General features: G+C 43.9%; 1 protein-coding gene across 4 annotated transcripts in view; it reads left to right on the forward strand.

Moving 5' to 3' along the window:
* The first annotated feature begins 515 nt into the window (after window positions 1–515).
* Window positions 516–23,493, forward strand: part of Stx11 (syntaxin 11) — a 29,060-nt gene continuing 6,082 nt past the window's right edge. The window contains exons 1-2 of one of the 4 annotated variants that reach the window (XM_052169360.1): window positions 518–989; window positions 20,741–20,866. The gene's annotated coding sequence lies outside the window, so the exon portion shown is untranslated. Of the gene's footprint in view, window positions 990–20,740; window positions 20,867–23,493 lie in introns of all 4 variants that reach the window. The other 3 variants (XM_052169361.1, XM_052169363.1, XM_052169362.1) reach the window with 3 other exon arrangements.

The following is a 23,493-nucleotide window of genomic DNA, read 5'->3' on the forward strand; positions in this document are numbered from 1 at the left end:
TCTGTGTCTGTCTGTCTCTCTCTCTTTCAGTCTCTCTGTCTGTCTGTCTCTCTCTGTCTTTGTCTCTCTCTGTGTGTGTCTGTCTCTTTCAGTCTCTCTGTCTCTCTGTCTCTCTGTCTTTCTGTCTCTGTCTCTCTCTCTCTCTCTCTGTCTCTCTGGCTAGCCTTTGCCTTGTTTGTCCAGTGGAGAGCCCCCTTTCTGTTTCTGAGTCCCGAGAAGGGCGCCAGGCACAGAGGACAAGGTTGTGGCAATACTTCTGTGGATGCCCCTCTGACAGCAGGCGGGAAGGGGCTAGAGGAAGGCGGGGCTCAGTGTCTACGTGATCCACAACCTCCGGTTCAGCCGTCGCGCGGGTCCCCAATGGCACAGCCACACCCACGCTCAGAAACGGTTTCTAGCGTCCTAGCCTCGGAAATGCTCTGGACTGCAAATGTCACCCGCGCCGAGGGGTTTTCCCGCGGAAAGTCCGACGGATCCCGCCCCGCCCATCTCTCCATCCCAGAGCATGGAAGAAGACCGAGGAAGTTTCCGGGTGGTCACACCGTCGCCCGCAGCATCTCGGGGCGCACAGGAGTGGAAGGAGGCTCGTGCCTCGGGTCCCAGCAACCCGCAGCGTGGCGACTCCAGTCCGGACGGGAAGCTGCGCGCCCAGCCGAGGGCGTCCCCGGGGCGGGGCCCTGGTTCCCAGCTGTGCAGTCTCACCGCGGCGGGGGCGGAGCCAGCAGCGCCAGATGCGGCCGGGGTGGCGCAGGGCTCGGACCCCAGCTGAGAAGCGCAGCCCTGGCCATCAAGAAGCTGAGGGGCCAGAGCCGCGGGGACACGAGCACTCGGTGTCCTCCCGGCGTCCGGACGCTGGATCGGCGCCCCGCAGGATCACGGTTCGTTCTGTCGCGGGAGCCGGCTTAGCTCCCTCTTTCAGCATCGGGGACCCGGGTTCGGGGTTGACTGGAGGGGCGGACCGCGCTGGCAGGGATGTTGCGCAGCAGCAGGTGGGTTTGGGGTGTGGTTCCCTCTGAGCCTCTAGGTACCTTCAGGGCGCGGCTTTGGGTTTCTCACCTAGAGCCGAAAACTTTTTTAAATGTTTGAGAATACAATGCACCAGAGTGCTTCAGAAATGACTAATGTAGACTGACTCTGAAGCTACCTGAAGCAACTTTAGTTTTTAAGTTTTGTTTTATTTCATCGAGGCGTTTTTTTTTTTCCCAGTTTGGTTGCCACTTTCTCAAACATATCAGAATGGACACTTCTCCACTTGAACTTGACAGTATAACTCAAGTTATAGCCAGGAAATATATGAACACTGATACCTCGTTGAAACAGCCCCCACAGAAGATTTGGGGGAGTTTGTTTTAGGAGAGCGATCTGATGGCTTTGCTTAGCCACACCACGGAATTCTGTTGGCTTCTTTGGCTCCTCGAACACCAGCTGAGACCTGCGTTTTACTTCCTGTGACTCTCTCACACTTATTAGAGCCATTTCTCAGCAGAGGGAGGAGCTGTTGTTTCTACACGGGTATCCAAAATGAGTCACAAGTCTACTATAATTGCAAGGCTTTGTTAATACGCTTTTGAAAAGTGAGACTGAATTCCAGTCCTTAGAATAAGACCGGAGATGAGACTGGTGCTGTCAAACTGGGGCAGGCGGCCTAGGAAGTAACAATTCAAGTTTTCAGTTTCCTAGAGCGCCTGCCTGATGAGACAACATGCCAGCTAGGGTCACTAGGCTGATCTGAGATAACCCTTAAAGTCATGTGCTTTCCCACAGAAGCTGAAGAGAAAACTAATTTCATTATTATTATACAATATCCATTTGGCTGCCGTGTTCACTGTTGGGTAGAAACTGGACATTTAACGGAGTGACTGCAAGTTACTCTGAAATTTAAAATATTTCAGAAAGTTTATTTTTTTACCAAATTAATGTTTTGGGAAAAAAAAACATATAGAAGCTTTTGAAAAAAGTAGATAGTTGCTGGAGCCAAAACATTAAGATGTTGAGTCTTGATGTGGGTGGAGAAGGACTCTTAGAAACGGACTTCCCTATCTAGAAGCTTAGTAGAGACAGGAATAACTGCATATCCTGGCTCAGCTGAGGTCAGCCCTAGACAGCAGCTGCAAGGTTCTGGTCTGTTCCAGCCTTTTCATCAAGTTCCATGTATACCATCACGGACACAGTGCTATCCTGCCAGCCAGGGCCATAGCTGAGCAGATTTTCCTGGAAATCCAACATCGTGAGACGGGTGCTATGGGAAATTTACACCCAAAGGAGGTGCCCCAGTGTGGGGGACCAGAATACCCTGGATCACTGTTGGGATAGGAAGGGAAGGTTTGGGTTCTCACCCGTTGGCTCATCTTGGCTGGCAGCCTAGTTTTCATTCAATACATACATTATTTAAGAAGCATATTCGCATATGCATATGATTTAAAAGCCTATTAGTGAGGCATGGCTTTTAAAGTGTTTGAATTAACCATGTTTCGAATTACTTAGTAGCTATGTAAAGGCAAACCCAGTCTGTTACCATCCCTGGGCAGTAGCAGACAGTCTTTTATGTGTCTCTTAAACAACAGAATGACTTCTGAGTGATGATCAGGTTTCTGCCCACCAGCTGATACAATGTTGCTCCCCATCTGAGGGCTGGCTTTTCTTCCATGATCTTTGTTACCCAAGCTCTGAAATAGAAAGTTCTAGCAATAGTAGTATATTTTGATTTATTTTATTTGAGAAATGGTCTCACTGTGTAGCCCTGGCCATCCTGGAATTCACTATGCAGACCAGGCTGACTTAGAATTCACAAGCATCTATCTCCTGCTTCTACCTCCTGAGAACTCATATTAAAGTTGTGTGCCACCACACTTGGCAGTAAGATACTCTGAGAGAGGGAATTGATTATAACCATAATTAATTATAACCATATTGTTGTAATTCTTGTTAATCTCTTGTTGGGGCTAATTTATGAATTTAAACTTTATCTTAAATATGTGTGCAGGGGGAGCAGCATAAGTAGGTGCCAGGCGTTCACCAGAGTCTCCTGGACCCCACGGATTAAGGAGGACCTAATTTCCCAGTCCTCCGAGGTGGCCAACTAGTAAAGGGCATCTGCTCAGCCTAACAGGGCTTCTCATCTCTTCTCCCGCAGCCTCAGAGTCACATTTTCTAGAGGAAAGGAAAGATGAAGTGTGTTATTCAGCATCGCATTCCTGGGCTTTGGTACAGGTCCGACTCATGGTTAGGAGAAAGAAGCATTTATTAACCAGTGAACGCGACTGTCGATGAGGGCCCTCCAGGAGCTTGGAAGGGTGGGTGAGCGAGCAGAAGGGGCAGCAGTACCAAGGACAGAAACAGCATTCTGTGGTCAGGAAACTCCAGCCTGGGGACTGGGGGCTGGGGGGAAGGGGCAGAGGAGAGGGCAGAAAGATGAAGGCAGAAAGACAGGACCACTGGGCCCATGTGCCAAGGAGGCTCCAGGACTTTGTTCTGTGGAGGCCTCAGAGAAAACAAAGAGCATGAGGAACACGTGTGAAGCGAAGCAGAAGGAAGGAGTGTAAAGTGCTTGCTTTTGGTTCCCCAGCATCCACCGGCAGCTGTCGCCTGTGGTCTAAGCACTGGGTAAATGGAGACAGAAGGATCCTGGGACTTGCTCACCTTCTAGTCTAGCTGGATCAGCGAGTCCCAGATCCTGTGAGAGAGCTTAGGCACCAAGGTCAACCCCACAGGCATGCCAGCTCACGTGTACCTGCACACACATGAAGACGTGCACACATGCACATGAATAAACTCAAGCGCTCACACCCTTAGGAGATCACGATGCTACTGAGAACGGGAATGAGGCCTGAATCGGTGGGGAAGGGGCAAGGAAGTGAGGGGAGAAGCTGAGAGATCTGACTCAGTATAACCCAGCTGGCTGCCCTTCGGGAAGTAGGTTGTAAGGAAGGGGAAGAAGAGAAAAGATGGTGCCTGTATATCTGGTTAGTACTGGGATAGGATAGAAGCATCACCCCCAATGGAAGAGTTTGTGTAAGCTCAAGGATAGTGAGAAGGAAGCTCACCTGCTACTTGGCATATGAGTATCACTTGGTAAAAAATTTCGACCAAATCATAACTAAGATTTTACGCTGGTTACTTTTTGGGAACTTGTCACAAACTAGAGTCTTCTGGGAAGAGGGAGCCTCAGCTGAGGAACTTCCTCCATCAGATTCACCAGAGGGCATATCTATGGGACATTTTATAGATTAGTGATTGATATGAAAGGCCCAGTCCACTGTGGGCAGTGCCACCCCTGGGTAGGTGGCCTCGGTTAGAGAAGGGATAGAGAAGAAGCCCGTAAGGAATATTCCATCCTTCACGGTCTCTGCTTCAGTTCCTTCATGGTCTCTGTTTCAGTTCCTCCTTCCAGATTCCTCAGTCTCTTGCCCATCCATCTACAACCATGTGTGTGTGTGTGTGTGTGTGTGTGTGTGAGAGAGAGAGAGAGAGAGAGAAACAGAGACAGAGTCAGAGATAGACAGAGACAGACAGAGACAGATAGACAAAGAAAGAGAAACAGAGAGAAAGGGATAGATGGACAGACAGACAGACAGACAGACAAATAATTGGGAATGGATGGGCTTTTGGAACCTCAAAGCCAACCCCAGTTGGCTCATGCCTCATCACCAGCTGATTCAACCTGTGACTTAGTATATGTAAGCCAAATAAACCCTTTCCTCTGCTAAATTGGTTTTGTTTAGTGTTTCAGCATAGCATCAAGAAACAAACCAGGGCTGATGTATTGAGTGCTTATGTGGACAGGAATTATTCTAGGCTCAGTAAATAGATTAAATCCTTTATTCCTCACTGGAATCCTGCGATTAGCTTTCCAACTGTTTTATAGAGGATTAATGATTGACAGCATTGGAAACTGATCCTAAGTGCCTGGCTCCACAATTGGCATTATTGAACTTTTCTACGTGATGATACACTTTCTGAAGGAATAAATGAACGAATAACATTCAAGAATTTGTACTAAATGCAAACTGCAATCATTTTTTATCCCAATTCTTCTCTGAACAGGAATAGTTCCAGACATAAAATGAACACTTCATGACCCCTATTTTACTCTGTCGCATCTTTCTCCTGCTTTTCTTCCAAGAAATAGGTGATCCATCTTGGAATACAGCTGAGGTTATCAAAAGTTACTCAAGTGTGGTGGTTTGAATGAGAATGGCTTCCATAGGTTTATATATTTGAATACTTGGTCCGGTCAATGGAACTGTTTGGGAAGGATCAGAAGGCGTGGCTTTATTAGAGGAGGAGTGTCACTGGTGTTGGGTTTGAGGTTTCAAAATTCCAGGCCATTCCTAATTAGTGTTCTCTCTCTCTGCCTTCCCCCCCTCTTTCTCACAGTTGTAGACCTAATGTAAGCTCTCGGCTACTGCTCTAGCACCATGGCTGCCTGCCTGCTGCCATGTTGCCCACCGTGATGGTAATGGACTAAATAGCTTTGTGAAGATTCAGGGCCTCAAAAGATGCTCAGAGCTTTTGACCCATGGAGCTGTTTCTTAAGTGCTGAATGTTCCACTCTACCTGTTTCTTCGATGTGTTTGGTCAGTAGAAAGACTGGCCAAGGGCCTAGGTGCTAATCAACACTTGTGGGTAAATACTAAAAGAATCACTAGCAAATGAAGTCAGGGACATAAAAACTCCAAATCTTGCATTCCTAGCTTGTAATCTGCCTTCTGATGCCTATTTCATCTTGGTTTGACTCTGAATAGCTACCCTCCTTCCTCTCACTCCCAGAATCCTAAGCAGAGAAGCAGACGCTGCTGTATCCTTTTCCTCTTGGCATTAGCTGGACCAATAATTCAGTTATTTTCTGCTGAGATCTTGCTTTGTACTGCGGGCATTTGAGTTAATTCCATTGATCCTAAAAAGGGTATTCTCACAAAAATACTCTGCCCCCAACCCCCTGCCAAGTCCAGCACCAACTCTACACCATTTTCATTGTTTGGTAATTTGATCTGGTATGACTTGGATTAATACTCCGTTTTTTTCTTTTTTTTTTTTCAACATGGTCTTGACCATCTGGATGTTGGACCCTTCAAGGATATAAACGCTGGGTTAATATTGTCCTCGAACCTAACCAAATATACCAAGTGTAAAGCTCTAAACTGTTTAGATCTATAAAACTTGATACCTTGCCATGTTTTCTTCCTGTGTGAATTAAATGTCTCCAAGCTTCAGATTAATCAGGAAAATAATGGTTGCCTATTGCATGAGGGCAGCACGGGGCCTTCTCAGGGAATAGAACCCACACTGTCTCTTGGTTTGAAATCCTATAACCGCCTGTGGTTCAATAAGTACTCCTCTCAATAGAAAGTGAAAGGTTTGGTTACAACTTCATGTGGGTTCATCTGGCTTCCTTAATTCTGCTGGGAGTTCTACAAGAATGGGCAACTGTCATGGTTGGCTTTGGAAGGCGCCCCCAGAGCCTTCTCCCCAATCTAGGCGTTCTGTTATTTTTACTGATAACAAAGTCATCTATCAGAGTAAGTGTTTGTGGCCCACTCTCTGAGCCTAAAGGTCTTGGACACTGCTGTATGGTCATTCAAAGTCTTTATAAGGCTTACTAACTGGTAACTTTCAATGTGGGTTGTTTGGGGGATTGGAATTCTCCAGTTGAGACAACTTTAGCTTTAACTGAGGGTATTTTCCTATTCAGTGGGCACTAAGAGAGTTCAGGTTCAAATAATTCTTTTTGTGTCCTGGACTGTTCACAGATGCAGAGCAGTATTCTTTGAGGACTTAGTGGTTAATAGTGAATTCTAGCTTTTTGGAATAGTAGCGGGAACAGGGCTGTCCTGGCTTCAGGCCCAGCGTCTGAGTTGGAGCAAACCTGCCTCTTCTCCGGGTTTTACTCCTCACTGTCTGCTCAGACCTCTGGGCTACTGGTCCATGGTCTCATTTTGGATGAATTAGGACTGTTCATGAAATGACGTCCCTAATATCACTACACTGCCCACCTCGTGCCCTCTCCCTTTACTATGTCATAAACTAACGTCTTCCTGTGGCTATTCCACGGCTCTTTATTACCTACAAGGTCCTTTTGTATGGAGAGCAGCCTGGCAGAGCAGTGGTAACAAGCAGTGTTTATTATTGCTGCTATCACTGTTTGAAAGGCCTCAGACAGGCCAGCGAATCTCCGTGTGTGGCCTGTAGATTATAAACACCAGAATTATGGAGTATATTTCAACATAAAACTGGGGAGGGCCTAAGAAGGAGGAGGACGGAGAAGATAGAAAAAGGTAGGAGAGAGGGAAAGAAAGGAAGGGAGAGAGGAAGGGACGGAGGGAGAGAGAAAGGGAGGTTCTGTTTTGGTTTCTTCCCATCTCAGATGGAGAGATGTCAAATTCCTTGAAAAGCTGTGCTTAAAGGAAGGTCAACTTAGAGGAACCAGTAACTCTTCTACGGAAGAAGTTACAGAAGTTACAGAAGGAAGAAGTTCCAGGCAGTGCTATGCAGAGAAAGTGTTGAGGTGCTGTCTTTAAGCCTTAATGGCCATCTAAAAGCATGCAAGAGATAGCCTGGGAAGGCAGATTAAACATGCATAGCTGCAGGGAACTCATCGTTTGACTCACGAAAATGGGCAATAATTTTTTCTTGGAAGGGGAAGGCACTTGAGAGGATATTGATTTTGAATCACCTCTTTGCAGGAAACATTAGACATCTGCTAAGTGAGGCCTTTTGCTGTTTTGTGCGTTCCTGAGGAGTCTAGCAGGTATCATTACTGTGCCCTCCAGGCATGCGTCAGGCCTCTGCTCAAGTTATCTCTGCCTCAGTTTCCCCTAACAAGATACCTCTTGTAAGCCACTTGGAGTTACCTCAGACCTTGTGTTCCCTAAAAAGAGTTCCCTTTCTCAGAGTTTCACACTATCCTCTAGGTACTGCACACTTCTCATTTATTACCAATGTGAGGACAAGGACTGTCTCTTTTAACCTGTGCCCAAGATGCATGATTCACAAAAGTGACTGGAAAGAACCATTGTAGGGGGCACATCTTTTGAAAAAATACTTATCAAGGTTTCCATGTTAGATACTTTAGAGCACATTACAAACACAGCAGACATAGACTCAGGCACAGTCCCAGACCCATGGAGGTTACCGGCAGGCAGAACCCAAACAGCAAGAGCTGGTGTTGTAAACCGATCACCAGGGGAACGTGATGAGTGTTGGGAAAGAGGATGTGCGGGGAGTGTCAGCTCACAGACCCAGTCCGAGGTCAGAGAAAATGTCACATTTTTAAAGAAAACCAATTCACACCAAGATCAAATCTGGGAGGGTGTCTTTTGTTACAAGGGTCCCTTTTCAACAAAGGAAAGTCTTTTGTGTATGTAGATCAAAGTTGAGACCCTTCACATGGGCACGTGGACTTACAAATGCACATACATTCGTACTTGTGTGTATGTGCATGCACTTGTGTTTATGTATGTGTGTGTTTGTGAATGGGTGTATATGTGTGTGTATATGACTATATGTGTGTATATGTATGTATATATGTGTGTATGTGTGTGTGTGCATGTGCATTTATGTATGTGTATGTATGTAGATGAGTATATTTATATGACAATGTATGTATATATGTACATATGTGTTTATGTATGTGTGTGTTTGTGAATGGGTGTGTATGTGTGTATATGACTATATGTGTGTATATGTATGTATATATGTGTGTATGTGTGTGTGTGCATGTGCATTTATGTATGTGTATGTATGTAGATGAGTATATTTATATGACAATGTATGTATATATGTGTATGTGTGCACATACATATGTATTCATGTATGTGCATGTGTGTATGCATATGCATTTATGTATGTGGATACATGTGTGTGTGCTTGTGTGTGTGCACACATATGCACATAGGCACGGGCGTATTGGGAGGGTGATGCTGCTAAAGAAAGAACATAGTGACTTCTTCCTTTGAAGAGTGAAAGCGATAGAAAGCAACAAGAAAAGGAAGTTTCTGCATGTTTTATGCAAACTGTTGCTGCTAGAGGTTGGTCTTAATTTCCAATGTGTCGGCAAAAATCAAAAACAAACAAACAAAACCCCAAACAGTTAAAGCTCTGAAACTCATGAATCTGTAGACTTTCTAAATGTAATTTTAAATATATAAAACTGAGGAGATGGCTGCGTGAGTGAAGGCGTTTATCACCAGGCCTAAGGACCTGAGTTTTCATCCCAGAGCCCACACGGTGATGAAAACTAATATGCACAATATGAATGCACACACACAAAGAGAATAAACAAATGCGGGGCTTGGGGAGACCAAGGCACAGTTAAAAGCACTTGTGGCTCCTGCCCAGATTTAGCTTCCAGCAGTCACGTGACCCCTCACAGCACGATCCTTTGTAAACCGGCACCCTCTTCTGCATCCCTCGGGCAGCAAGCATGCATGCAGTCTACATACACCCATGCAGGCAAACACTTTGCACATAACATCCAAATAAGTAAATCCTTAAGTAAATAAATCTAATAGACATAGCTTTTAAAAATATTTTTTTAGAGTCACTATTATCAACTAAGAGGTTGTTGGGCTTGGTCTAAGAGAGCCACAACCCCGGAGGTTCTGTCCTAAATGGCCCCAGGGGTGAAGCACAGTTGCTGAGAACTGTATCTATTCTGACCTCTTCTCTGTGAGCTTGACTTCCAAGCAGGGGAGGGAGGTTGCAATTCCTGTGTTGCAATGGAGAGTCTCCACCCAGCTTAGCAGCTCAAGCTCGGTCCTTCCATTTTCTTCTTTTCTGGCCAGTTCTTCATCTTTTATTATTATCCTGCTGGCTTATTTTTTTTTCATAGATGACAAGCTTATCTGAGCACAGAAAATTGATAAATTCTTGATTTATTTTTTAAACTATTGGGATGTAATAATTAAATTGCCAACCGTTTCGTATTAGTTGCATTTATGTGGCTGTAGTAGAATATCAAGCTCAGAGATAACTTAAGGAAGAGGGAATACATTTTGGCTTAGAGTTCCTGGGGGTTGCAGCCCATGATGGTAGGGAGGTGTATGGTGGGTGGAACGGGAAGCTAAGAATTCACATCTTGGGCTGGTGAGATGGCTCAGCAGTTAAGAGCATTGACTGCCCTCTTCCAGAAGTCCTGAGTTCAAATCCCAGCAACAACATGGTGGCTCACAACCATCCATAATGAGATCTGACACCCTTTTCTGGTGTACCTGAAGACAGCTACAGTATACGTACATATAATAAATAAATATAAAAAAGAAAGAAATGAAAGAAAGAAAGAAAGAAAGAAAGAAAGAAAGAAAGAAAGAAAGAAAGAATTAATTCACATCTTGAATCTTTTTTTAAAAGATGTATTTAATGTATATGAGTACACCGGATGCAAGGATAAGCCTCCCCAACAGTGCCACCAGCTAGGAGTTGGGTGTTCGAATGCCTAAGACTATGAGAAACATTTCTCACTCAAACCACCAAACACTATTAGTATTATTTAGAATGATAAATTTTATTGGTGTATTTGTGTGGTATCCTGAGACATTTGATATACATATATAATGTGTGTGATTAAACTGAACTAACAATATGTCCAGTATTTTGCTTGGCTACCTTTATATTGACTCTTAAATTTCTAGTTTCGTCTCTTCTTTTTCATTCACTTCATTTCATCTTCATTTATTTCATGTGTGTGCATTCACACGCAAAACTATGAATGTGCAGAGGCCAGAAATAGCCATCACATCTTTTATTTATTCTCTATCATAAATTTCAGTGTGGGACAGTTTCATACATAAATACAATAAATTTTTCATTTCAAAAAAAATTTTAGGTGATAAGATTTGTTCTTTAAGGAATCAAATTATAAGCACGTCAAAGTGTCTTTAAGAGGTCAACAGATGACACTAGGAATATTCTATTTAGTCAACATACTTTTTGATATTGAATTAGGCAATTTCTTGAGTTATTAATTACTCTTAGCTGAGCTTTGAGTGCTGTGAGCCTCTAGCTCCCTGATGATTTCCTGTCTGTATTCCAGCACTGTTGTTCCCAGCGGATCATCCAGAACTCATATTTTTATCATTTCTCTCATTTTTGGCTAAGTTGCTAACTAACGTCTTATTACTCACGGTTGCATGGAGATCTCCAGTTTTACATTGGTTCTCTTTTCTGCTGGGATTTCTTCAGACCGTTATCATTATTCTAAAGGACAGATAAAGATTTATGAATCTTCTACTAGAGTTTCTCTTATTGATTTTGCATCTCTGAATCTATAATTCCGCTATAGTATTAGAGAGTTTGTGGTGAGGATTACAGAGAATTCAGTTTTTGCCAGCCAATGAAGACATCCTGACTCGTTTAAATTCCTCTTACTATTTTTCCGATGGGTGTGTGTTCACATACCATTGATCTGTATGTAATTGTGTGTAATGATTCTCAGTGTTTTACTCGCACTCATTTGTCTGTATCTTTATATTACAAATTGTTATTCTCTTCATTATCGTTGTATGATAGAGTCATGTCATCCAGGGCTTCTTCTGCTCCTTTTACAGTGTTTTCATTTTACATATATAAAAAAAATTAATCATTCATTAGTTGAGGATTATTTACTTTAGTGTTTTTCACACGTGTGTGCACATGCGCATGGAAGCCAGAGATCAAAGACTTTCTTTGGGGTCTGTTACCTGTCCTGGATTAGGCTGGGTGGTCTAGCCAGGTATCCCCCAGGACTCCCTGTGTCCTCTTCACCTGGGCTGGGCTTGTGACACAAGGCCGGTTTTTTATGTGGGTTTTGGGAATTGAACTCAAGTCCTCACGCTTGTCCGTAAGCACTCCGCTGACTGACTGAGCCATCACCCAGCCCCTTAACAAGGATTTTAGGCTTTCTCTCTCTTTTTTCCTCCTTCTCCATGTCAGGGTTTCATTGTGGAGGCAGAACTTGAATTCACCGGAGTCCTGCCTCAGCCTCCCCGGTGCAGAGATCACGTGTGTGTACACGGCAGCTGGCTCAGGGCCATTTTCTTTTTCAGATTTTTAAATTTAAAGCCTTGTAGGAAGTTTTGGTTTATTTCAATCAAAATCTTAATATGTGAAGAGTTTCTTCACCCATTAGAAAACCACTCTACCATTGAATTAGACCCCTAAAGATGTTCTACATTTTTACATTCTATTTCGGGATGGGAGTCTCACTGATTTGCCAATCTGGGCTTGAGTTCAGTTTTTAACTCAGTAGACACTGAATGTGGGATTCTCTTACCATAGTCATTCCCTCTTGTAATGGATGAGATTTAGGCCTGCTCTTCTTAACCCAGTTCTCTCTCTCTCTCTCTCTCTCTCCCTTCCTTTCTTTTCTACTTTTTAATTTTCATCAAACTTATATATTTGAGGAAAGCCAATTAATTTCATGAACCATAAATCAAGAAAGAAAGAAAGAAAGAAAGAAAGAAAGAAAGAAAGAAAGAAAGAAAGAAAGAAAGAAAGAAAGAAAGAAAGAAAGAAGAAAGAAAGAAAGAAAGAAAGAAAGAAAGAAAGAAAGAAGGAAGGAAAGAAAGAAAGGAAGGAAGGAAGGAAGGAAGGAAGGAAGGAAGAAAGAAAGAAAGAAAGAAAGAAAGAAAGAAAGAAAGAAAGAAAGAAAGAAAGAAAGAAAGACCCAAACACCTCAGTCCTCTTTGGCATTTCCTCTAAGGCAAGCACGCCCAGCGTCTTGAGATGTGCTCCTTCAGTCTCTACCGAGCATTCTTCTGTCACAGCTTTCTGATTTTTCAGTTTTAGGCATTGACGACACTCTCAATCCTTTGCACCCCTTTCTAGCCAGCCACACAACTCCACTCCCGGTACAACCCCATCATAACTTAAGTTAAATCCATGTTCAGAAGCAGAACTGTGCGTTACAAGTTGATCACATTCAGGAACTCGCCACGCGTCCTGCTTCCCAGACAGACGTTACCTTCCATTCCTTGCCCTTCCATTCGTGCTAGCTTGGTGTTCTTTCCGGTCATGCAATCCCAGACTGTCTAAATCTCCTCTCAAGTTGTGAGCCACCCAGACTTCCATTACCTTTGTCCTGAACAAGCCCACCACCTCCCTCCTCTCCTAGAAGAAGGAAGGGAGGGAGGGAGGGAGGGAGGTGATTTAAATCCTCAAATAGGGCTGGCAGGATGGTTCAGTTAGTGAAGTACTTGCTATGAAAGTCTGGTGGCTTGAATTCAGTCCCTGGAACGCTCAAAGGTAGAAGGAAAGACTGCACACGATTGTCTTCTGACCTCCAGCTGTGTGCCACAGCACAAGGGACCCTGCTTCCATTAAAAATGTTTAAATTTGCTGGGCGGTGGTGGCACACACCTTTAATCCCACCCAGCACTTGGGAGGCAGAGGCAGGTGGATTTCTGAGTTCAAGGCCAGCCTGGTCTACAGGACAGGCAGACCTATACAGAGAAACTCTGTCTCAAAAAAACATTATATATATGTATAGATAGATAGATAGATAGATAGATAGAGAGAGAGAGAGAGAGAGAGAGATGATAGATAGATGGATGGATAGATATAGATATAGATATAGATATAGATATAGATATAGATATAGATATAGATATAGATATAGATATAGATATAGATATAGATATAGATATAGAGAGATAGATAGATATAGATATATCATATGACATATAACTTATAAAATAAATAAATAAAAATTAAAAATGTTTAAGCTTGAATAATATAGCAACCCATAATAGATGTTAAGGTCACTCATAGCCAAAGATGAAATAGAACAGAAGCTGTTAATAGCACCCTGGCAAATGTGCTATTGACACACCCAGTTCCCAGATCTACATTAGTTATGTAGAGCCAGTTAAGGTCCTGTGAATCTCAGGAACTGATGAAAGCATGGGACAAAGACGGAGTGTTTACTCTCGCATGTGTAAAAGCTCTTTGTAGGCAATCCCACCAAGTCTGCTCTGAAGCAATGAGGTCGGTGTTCAGACACGGGAGAAGGTAGCTTGCAAGGAAAGGTGAGGTCAGCAGATTGGGACCGCTGCAGCCTCTGAGGGATTGCATCCCTTTCTTGGCAATCACCCTGTCTACCTGCTGGGATACTGGAAGCCTGAGGAATCTCCAGGGAGGACCAGCGGTGCCAGAGGTGGAATCAGAACATGACCTCAAGTAACAGCCAGGGCTGAACCCTTGGGCACTCATGCTCTGATATGTAGATGTGGGATTCTAAGTAGACTCCAGGCTCCGAGGAGGATTATCTTGTTGCCTTACCATTGGGACAACTCCTGGCAGTCTTTAGAGACTAAGTCGAATTTGGGTTCTTTTAGGCAGACAGGGCAGAACAGCCAAGCCAGTCGATGAGAAGCACCATGCCTGCTGGCTGCACCCCTTTGGGGTGAGCAGAACAGTAAATAGACTTGAGCTACACTCAAAACTCTTCACTTCCACCAAAACCGGCTCTTCGAGTTCTTCCGAGCTCTTATCAGGCTGAACCCTGGCCAAAGTTAAAGTTACCAGGTATCTGTGTGCTGTCCCCAACTCACAGTTCCTGGGACAGCGCTGGGACTGTGAGGCAGCAACCCAGCTCCTGTAGAGCATGCGGAGCAGGAGCAGCTGCAGGGCACCCAGGCGGCACGGGCGCCGTGAAGCAGCTCTTTAAGGCTTCTTGTCTCCTCGCTGTGACTAACTAGTTTTCAACAGGAAAGACAGAACTACCCTCTGGTTCATTAAGATATGTATCTTTTTTGAAAATTTTGTTTGTTTGATTTGGTTTGGTTTTGGTTTTTTTGTTTTGGTTTGGTTTGGTTTTTGGTTTTTCCGAGACAGGGTTTCTCTGTGTAGCCCTGGCTGTCCTGGAACTCACTCTGTAGACCAGGCTGGCCTCAAACTCAGAAATCCACCTGCCTCTGCCTCCCAAGTGCTGGAATTAAAGGCATGTGCCACCACTGCCTGGCCCTAAATGTATTTTTATATGAAATTTTAGATAAAATATGAGTAGAATTATCTCCCATATAGTACGTAGTCAAAAATACATACCTTAAGCCATGATCATTAAATATTATCATGATCATTTGGGATATTGCTTGTATTTTCATTTCAAATTGTAGCGAATTTTTTTTAAATTCATGAGAATCAGCTTTCCAAAAAAAATTATGACTTTCCTGTGATTCCTGTCAGCTTCCTAACTTGCGATAAAAGAAGAGTACACTGGGGGAACACAGAACAACCGAAAGAGAGGTTGTATCGGTGAGTTTTGTGACACTAAAGCGCGCCCCCAGAGAGCTGTTAGTCCTCTCTTAAGTTTGAGACGGTAACTGAGTTGATCGGTATGCTTTTCTGGATAGAGCTCCCCCTGCCCCCCCCCCCTCAGTCATTCAGCCACTTTCTTTGTGTGGTCCTCATTCTCCAGAAGGCCAGATCCAGCTTCCTCCCATGTTCCCAATAGTAAGATGGGGCAAGCTTCAGTGGCACTTGCGTCTCACACACACACACACACACACACACACACACACACACAACTTCCTGAGTCCATTTTTGTGGTTGTATACAGTTTCAGGGCCAACCACTTCATGCTCTCCCAGAATCCTTAGTTGCCCACAGTTCTTTGTCTGGGGATGGCACCCCGTGAAACTTTCCCCCTCCCACGTTAGCATACCTGCTGATTTTACCATTGTTCTGGCCTTGTTTATGCGGCCGTACCCAGGAGAGACTTTTCCAGCAAACACTTTTATCATTTCTTCTAGCTCTAACTTTAATAATTTTACTCCATTTCGATGAACGGTCTTTAAACTCTCATCTTGTGCATTGAATGAACCATAGGAGGATGTTAAATATGCGTTTGAAGAATGTGCTTTTAAAAAAAATTTGGTTTTTAGTTTCTTTCTTTTAATTACCTTGAAAGCAGCGAGAAAGTATTTCAAGCTTGTAATGTTTAAAAGAGAAAAGAATACTTCCTTGCTGGGTAGTGGTGGCACACACCTTCAATCCTAGCTCTAGGGAGACAGAGAGAGGCAGGTGGATCTCAGAGTTTGAGGCCAGCCTGGTCTACAGAGTGAGTTCCAGAGCTACACAGAGAAGCCCTGTCCCTCGGGGTGGGGGTGGGGTGGGGTGGGGAATGGAGGTGGGTGGGGTGGGGTGGGGTGGGGTGGGAGGACATTAGGCTTTCTCCCTTTTTGATGTGTCCCTTTTTAAGATTGAGAAACAGAGCAAAGCGAGGAGGATTACCCCGTTGGGTGAGAGGATTATTCTTGAGTCAGCCTTTTGGGGAAGGAGCCTTTTGTTATCTTTCAAGGGCGTGTTCTTCTGGGTGAGTTGGAAAACAACCCGTGAAGCTTCTGTGACCTAGTGGAATGTCCTGTTCCCGACCAGATGACTGTGGTGTGGGGGTGGCTGGGCAGGAGGGGCTGCAAGTCGTTGAGCAAGGTCTGTACAGGGGTGATCAGCGCTGAGCAGGCTGTGACCTCAAGGGCGTGGTGTGGGCAGGGCTGCGAGCTCAGCTTGCCGGGCAAGGTACTCTGTGCGGCTGTGTCCACTCGAGGAGGGAAGCTAAAGGAGCTTCTCCGGGGGTCTCCTATGGGCGAGCAAAGGACCTTTTCCTCTGTAGCCATCATCTCCTTCTATTGTTTAAGTTTTGCTATAAAACTGAAGCCCACCAGCTATATATTACAAACCCTGAAATAAGAGTTTGGTTACTACACAAAGGTGATAATTTATACTCTCTTGGGGGCAAGATGCTTTCTGCTCGATCAATAGCTGGATGTGACAAATAATTCAAGCTTCTGTATCTAACTGTGGAGTTGATGGTCTTATTGGAAGAAAATCACTAAACTCTATGCATAAGTGAGACCAGAATGAAGTGCGGCCTGCTCCCCTGTTCTCCAGTTCATCTCTGTCGCTAACCCCATCATGCGTCGGCCTGGACCTCCCTCTGCTCCGCATTCTGCATATCTGGGTCTGATTTTTCTCACTACGAGTCAGAGTACACGAACCATGGTGTGAAACCAGGAAGAATTTGATTTATCGGCGTCGGGCAACATGTCCTTGATGTTGGTTTGTGAGGGATGTCACAGCAAAGCATGATGGTAGGAATGGCTTTTAGGCCTGTCCAGTTTGGGGACCACATTCAGTCAAAGACGGCTATGAATGCAGGTCAAGGGGAAAACCATAAGTGTACTTAAAATCTTACGAGATACTTTTGTTGTTGATGGTGGTGGTGGTTTTGTTGTTGTTATTTTGTTTGCTTGTTTGGTTTTTGGTTTTTGGTTTTGGTTTTTTGGATTTGGTTTTTTTTTTCGAGACAGGTTTTCTCTGTAGAACCCTGGCTGTCCTGGAACTCACTCTGTAGACCAGGCTGGCCTGGAACTCAGAAATCCGCCTGCCTCTGCCTCCCAGAATGCTGGGATTACAGGCGTGAACCACCACCATCCGGCTGCTTTTTGTTTTACTACCCAGTCAGTATGTAGTTCTCCTGTGTGAACTTTGTAGATAGTGACACCATAGCACAGTGGGAAAAGTCTGCCTACCCTGGCACTGGAAACTTATACCTCACAGTTCATGGATGCTGTAAGTCCAGTATAAGAGTTTAGGGGGTTTGGTGGTTTGAACAAGATGTTCCCCAATGTCTTGGGTGTTTGAATATTCGGTCCCCAGTTGATGGCGCTGTTTGGGGTTGAAGAAGTGTGGCCTTGATGGAGGAAGACTGCTGCTAGAGATTGGTTTTGAGAGTTTAGAGACTTGTGCCATTATGAGTCCACTTTCTCAGCTTTGTACTCGTTGTTCAAGACGTGAGCCCTCAGCTTTCTGCTCCTGCCACCATTGCTCGTGCCGCCATGCCCGCTGCTTCCCCCGCCACGGTCGGTAACCATAAAGCCTTGTAATTTGTTTCTTCTGTAAGCCCGCTTGGTCAGCGTGTTTGACCAAGCAGTAGAAAAAAAAAAAAAAAACCGACTAATTTAGCACTGTTTGTTTCATCTGAGGTCTGTTTCTTTGGCTTCCAGATAAGCTCTGTCTTTTCTTAGCTTCCCTGTGTGTGTACAGAATTTCTCCCGTTGGATTCCTTATCAACCACGTTGAATTAGGATCCATCCCCCAAAGACTTCATTTTAACTTTAACTTAATTACTCCATCACCAGCTCCAAATACAGATACATTCTGACACGCTAGAGTCAGAACTTTCACACGTGAATTTGGGATGAGGCGGCAGTAACCCACGTGAGACAGTTACTGTCAACCATGCTGATTAAGCCAATTCAGAGTTCTAAGTCCTTTGCATCGAGGGTCAAACCAGGAGTGGGCTTGTGACTCTGAAAAGTCTCTCGGTGCCCAAACCCAGGCACACAGAATTTTTAAGAGACCAAAACCACAAGGACCACAATTTATCTCGAAGTTATATGAGGGTCAGAGTAGCCTTGAAACATTCATTTCCAGCAGAGCATAGTAATTATTTTAAACAAAGCATCCCAATTATTTTTCATTTATCTCTTTTCTAGTAATTTTACTTTCTTTTCTAGTTATTTTAATTTACTGTAATTATTTTGGTGAATAATTCTGGGGCATGCCAAGGCTGTGAAAATATCAAATGTGTTACCAGGGCAGACGTGACTGTTGTGGAGAGGGGACGACAGCTGAGGACTGCCTAAGCCGGTGGTTCTCAACCTGTGGCTAGCAACCGTTTCACACGGATGGCCTAAGACCATCTGCACGTCAGGTATTTGTGTTAAGACTCACAACAGTAGCAAAATTACAAAAAATAATCTTATGGTCGGGGTCACCACAACATGAGGAGCTATATTAAAGGGTTACATCTTCAGGAAGTTTTTCAGAAACACTTCTCTACATAAGCAAGTGGAGCCAGGACAAGATGGCGTTACCTTTGTCATTTCAAAGGGACCTAATGTAGACTCTAACAATTAACAATTTTCTTTTTTTTTTGCTACAGAGTAAATGTGCATAAAGCCTTTCCTTTATAAGAAGTTATTGCTACACATTGTGTTTATGAAATGTTTCCTTAGGGACAAGCAGAAATGGTGACTCTTTTAGCTGTCCTCTGTAGCATCTGGTACATTAGTTTTGTAGTTACCATCCCCATTCATTGGTCCTGAGTCATGCTTCCTGATATGAGAGAAAACATATGTGTGCAAACATGTGTGTGGTACACTGTATGATGTATTTTCATGTGCTTGTGTGTGTGTGTGTGCACCTGTGCATGTAGATGTTGGTGCACATGTGTATGTGTAGATGTGTAAGCTTGAAGTTAACATTAGATATTTTCCAAATGTTCTTTCTGCCTTAGTTTTTGAGTGAATGCCTCATGGAATTTGGTGCTAAATAAATTATTTGGCTGGCCAACTGAGCCATGTCTAGAACATAGCAAGATTTTATGGGCCAAATCCAGCAGTGATCCAGGTCCCAATGTCTCACATACTTAGCTAATAGAGTCACACCGTCCTTTATTTTGAATCCTGTTAGATAACTTATTAATGTACTTCAAGGTGCCACGTAATTGTGCAGCTCCGTGTCCCTTCTAATGCCCTTTTGTTAGTGTCTGCCTTATCTGTCTGCCCGAGAGTGAAGTGATGCTAATGACCCCTCCATTCTTGCTTACGATACCTTCAGGGCTTCCTGGATGGTTTCCATGACTTACTAGACCAGAGGTGAGTTCTCAACCGAGCTTCCTGTCACAAGCAGCCTCTCTCCATCCTCAGAAGCCACCATCTTTCTGGCCAAGGAAGAGGCTGAGAGCTGTCCTCTTCCTTCACTGTGGTTTCTTGGCCCTTGAAATGGTTCCCTCTTCAGCGTGGGGAACCATTAAGGTTCTCTAGAACTGTGAGACTTTCATCCTCACAAAGCTTCCATGAGAGGAATGTGGGGGATGGGCTACAGATTTGATTACACGCTAGAATCACTGGGAACTCAATGCAGGCAGTCACAGACCAGGAAACTCCCCCAGGTGACTTCCTTGTCTCCACATAGGTGCCGCCATCTCCTCGCTGCTCTATGCGTTCTCACATGAAATTGTATTGCTCAACAAAAGAAGGGTTAAGCAATCCCTCTCCCTTCCCTCCTTTCCAATCCTTCTGGCTCATATTGAGGTCTCAGACCACACATCACAGGTGTGCGTAAAAGGAAAGCCGGAAGCAGACTTCTGATAGTTATAAACCATCTCTGGGATTTCCAACCTGACGTCAGGCGAATTCAAAGAGAAGTTAACTCAACGACACTATAAACAGTTTGCTAATGTTCATATGCTACCCTTTGCCGCCCTGAAGCTCGGATAGGTTGAGTTGTCCGATTTGTTTTTATCAGTTCCTATTATTTTCTGTTTTAGGATTTCACTGGTCCATGTCAACCTACTGAGTATAAGGGTTAGTCTGATGTTCTTCTGAGCCCCCCTCCACATTTCGATGTATCCTCAGTAAAGATGTATATTTCTAATATTTTGGAAGGCTTTCTCAGAATGGAATCCTCTTGGTTGGCACACACCCTCTATTGTAGCTTTTCTGCTGCCGATGGGTGGGAGACCTTCTCATGGATGAAAGTTACTCCTCCTGGCCTGTGCTGTCAGGAAGGTACTGAGAAAGCTCCCTCAAAATACCTGCCTGAAGGTCTGAACAGTCCCTCTGCCCTTCTCTGTACAGATTAGAGACTTGTACCTTCAAAGGATCTTAGGTCTTTACTGATGGAGGAGGACCTATGGTGTCAGGTTGTTAGATCCCAGAAACAGATGGCTCCTTGAATGTTTTCTGATACCATCTTCTAGGTGCTTTGGACCCTGCTTTGCTCTTCGAGCTGAGAATGAGGTGGTCTTCACACACAGCTCCTTTACAGCTTTGGGAAAGCAATAGAGAACGTAGAACCCGTCTACAGGCAGAGTCCTAGAAACCTGGTACGTGTGATTCTTTCCATTTGCCAACAATTACCTACGAATCAAGCGCTTTGCAAGGCTTGGCCAAGACACACGGAAGACATCTATCCTCTCTTCTCGCTGTGTTCATCAAAATGCATCCATCTTGTTTATCTGGGAGAATAGAACCCACTGAACACTAACTAACTTTAAGCAGATGAATGTGGCTCCCACTCTGTGTGAGCTAGCTAGTGTACGTCCTTGGAAAACCCAGAATGTCAACCTTGTGGTCATACATAGATGATAACATCAATTATAAAATCTGTATGGATCTCACAGAATTATGGAAACACATAGCAAAAGCAAGTACTAGCAACGGTTGCGTGTTATCACACAACTCAAGGAAAATCGATATTAATGTTTCTGTGCATCTTGCTGACGTCTGATTCAGACAATCATGTGGAGGCGCTCCAATTCTTTCTCTCTAGCTATCTTTTCTACCTGAGAGAGCATACGGGTTCTTCATCTCAGTAGATGGCCTTCTAGGCGCCATGGCCTGCATAGCTTTTTGTGCATTGAAGTCATTTCTGGATATCCGCAGAGAAAATGTGGTGGTGGAAATGTACACGCGTATAGGCTCCATGCATCTTCACACGGATCCTTAGAATAAACACGTACTTGAAAAGCTTTCAATATGTATTACTGAGCTGTCCTCTGAGAAGCTTCTGTCAGTGTTTCCTCTTCTCAGCATTTCCTTTAGAAGTTTCAGAATCCTACCCGTTTGCAAAAGTATCACCTTTAAATGTTTCCTGCTAACTTGGTGGGAGGAAAGGAAGAAGGGCTGGAGAGATGGGTCCGTGGTTAAGACCACAGACAGCTCTTGCGGAGGACCGGGTTTCAGTGCCCAGAAGCCACACTGCGTGGCTCACAACTCCCTGTAACACTAACTCAAGGGGATCTGACACCACTGAATTCCTCAGAAGCACACATATACACAGAATTGAAAATAATAAAGAATTTAAGAAGAAAAAGGAAAGATCGTTGATATGTTTTGTATTTTCTTGTTTAATCATACATTTTTTATGATTATACATTTCCTGGAGTTTTCTACATAATGCCTAAGTAGAGCTATTCTTCCTGTTTCAGAAACGATAAATATTTAAAGAGACAGATATATCTAACTTGATTTAAACTTAAAGCAGTATGTACACGTATTGAAACATTACACAGTATCCCGTTAGCATCAACAATTTTATGTTTATGTGTCAGTTAAAATTAATTAAAAATAATCAAAACTGGGGGATAGATCAATGGCTCAGTGATTAAGAGCACTGACTGTTCTTCTGAAGGTCCTGAGTTCAAATCCCAGCGACCACATTGTGGCTCACAACCATCTGTAACAAGATCTGACTCCCTCTTCTGGAGTGTCCGAAGACAGCTACTGTGAACTTACATATAATAAATAAATAAATCTTAAAAAAATAATCAAAACTATAAGCATCTTAACTCATTATCTGCCTTCTAATTCTCCTCAAGTCTCTGCCCAGGCTGGGTCTTTTTAATACATAGTCAATTATTCTGCTAGGAGAATGACATTTACTGCCACTGAGAAAGTGCGGTATTGATTTTGTTTGCCAAAGAGTAGAAGTGGCATTTTAAGCAGGAGATTTTGCTATATTAAAAATTATCATTACAGAATAGAATTTCTACTTAGCTTATGTAAATAATAATCTTGGCAGCTGGGAAGTCACAGTCAGTGGTCACCATTCCCCATAATCACCAAACCAGAGATCTTCTCTCTGGGTCCTGCTTTACCGTTTTAATTATTGCAACCTGAAGAAAGCCTTTGAGATCATATTCATTGTAGAGTCTTAGCCACAGACTATGTAATGGGAGCAGGCTCTTTCTAGCCAGAAAGTACCATGCCTAAGCACCATGTGTGATAAGTACCATGTATGAAGGCACTCTAGTGCAAACTTCACATGTGCACTTCACTGAAAATGTGTACAAAGCAGGAACACTATTTTGCATGATGAGTAAATGAGACAACTATAATTGCTGTAAGACTGCATACATGTACGATTCAAATTTTCGCTACAAATGATTTTTAATTGTGAAAACTGTTAACAATGCTTACCACTAGAAAATGATATTGGGGGAAAAAGAGTGAAAAAAACCCTCAGCCATTGTCCCCCAGTGGGGTTTGGTTGTGTCACCCGCTGCGCTAGGACTCACAGGGTCCAGTCTCACAGGGTCCAGTCTTCACAGGGTCCAGTCTCATGGGGTCCAGTCTCACGGGGTCCAGTCTCACAGGGTCCAGTCTCACAGGGTCCAGTGTTCCTCATGCCTCAGTATCTGCAGAAGCTTGAACCATAGCTACAGACCTTTGTTCCTGACGTCACTGTCCAAATTTTGGATTCTAACACAATACTAGCGTTGCCTTTATTTTGTTGTTATTTTGCTTCAAAGCATTTGTTTGTGTGCCTGTGCGAGTGTGTGTGTGTGTGTGTGTATGTGTGTGTGTGTGCCTGTGTGCGAGCATGCATGTATAATGTATATGAGTGTATACATGTCTTCTTCAGTCACTCTCCACCTTTTTTTTTTTTTGAGACAGAGTCTATCACTAGAGCTCTGGTTCGGTGAGACAGACCAGCCAACAATCCCTGGAG

This window comes from Apodemus sylvaticus, chromosome 23 (genome assembly GCF_947179515.1).
Source record: "Apodemus sylvaticus chromosome 23, mApoSyl1.1, whole genome shotgun sequence".
NCBI classification, from domain to species: Eukaryota; Metazoa; Chordata; class Mammalia; order Rodentia; family Muridae; genus Apodemus; species Apodemus sylvaticus.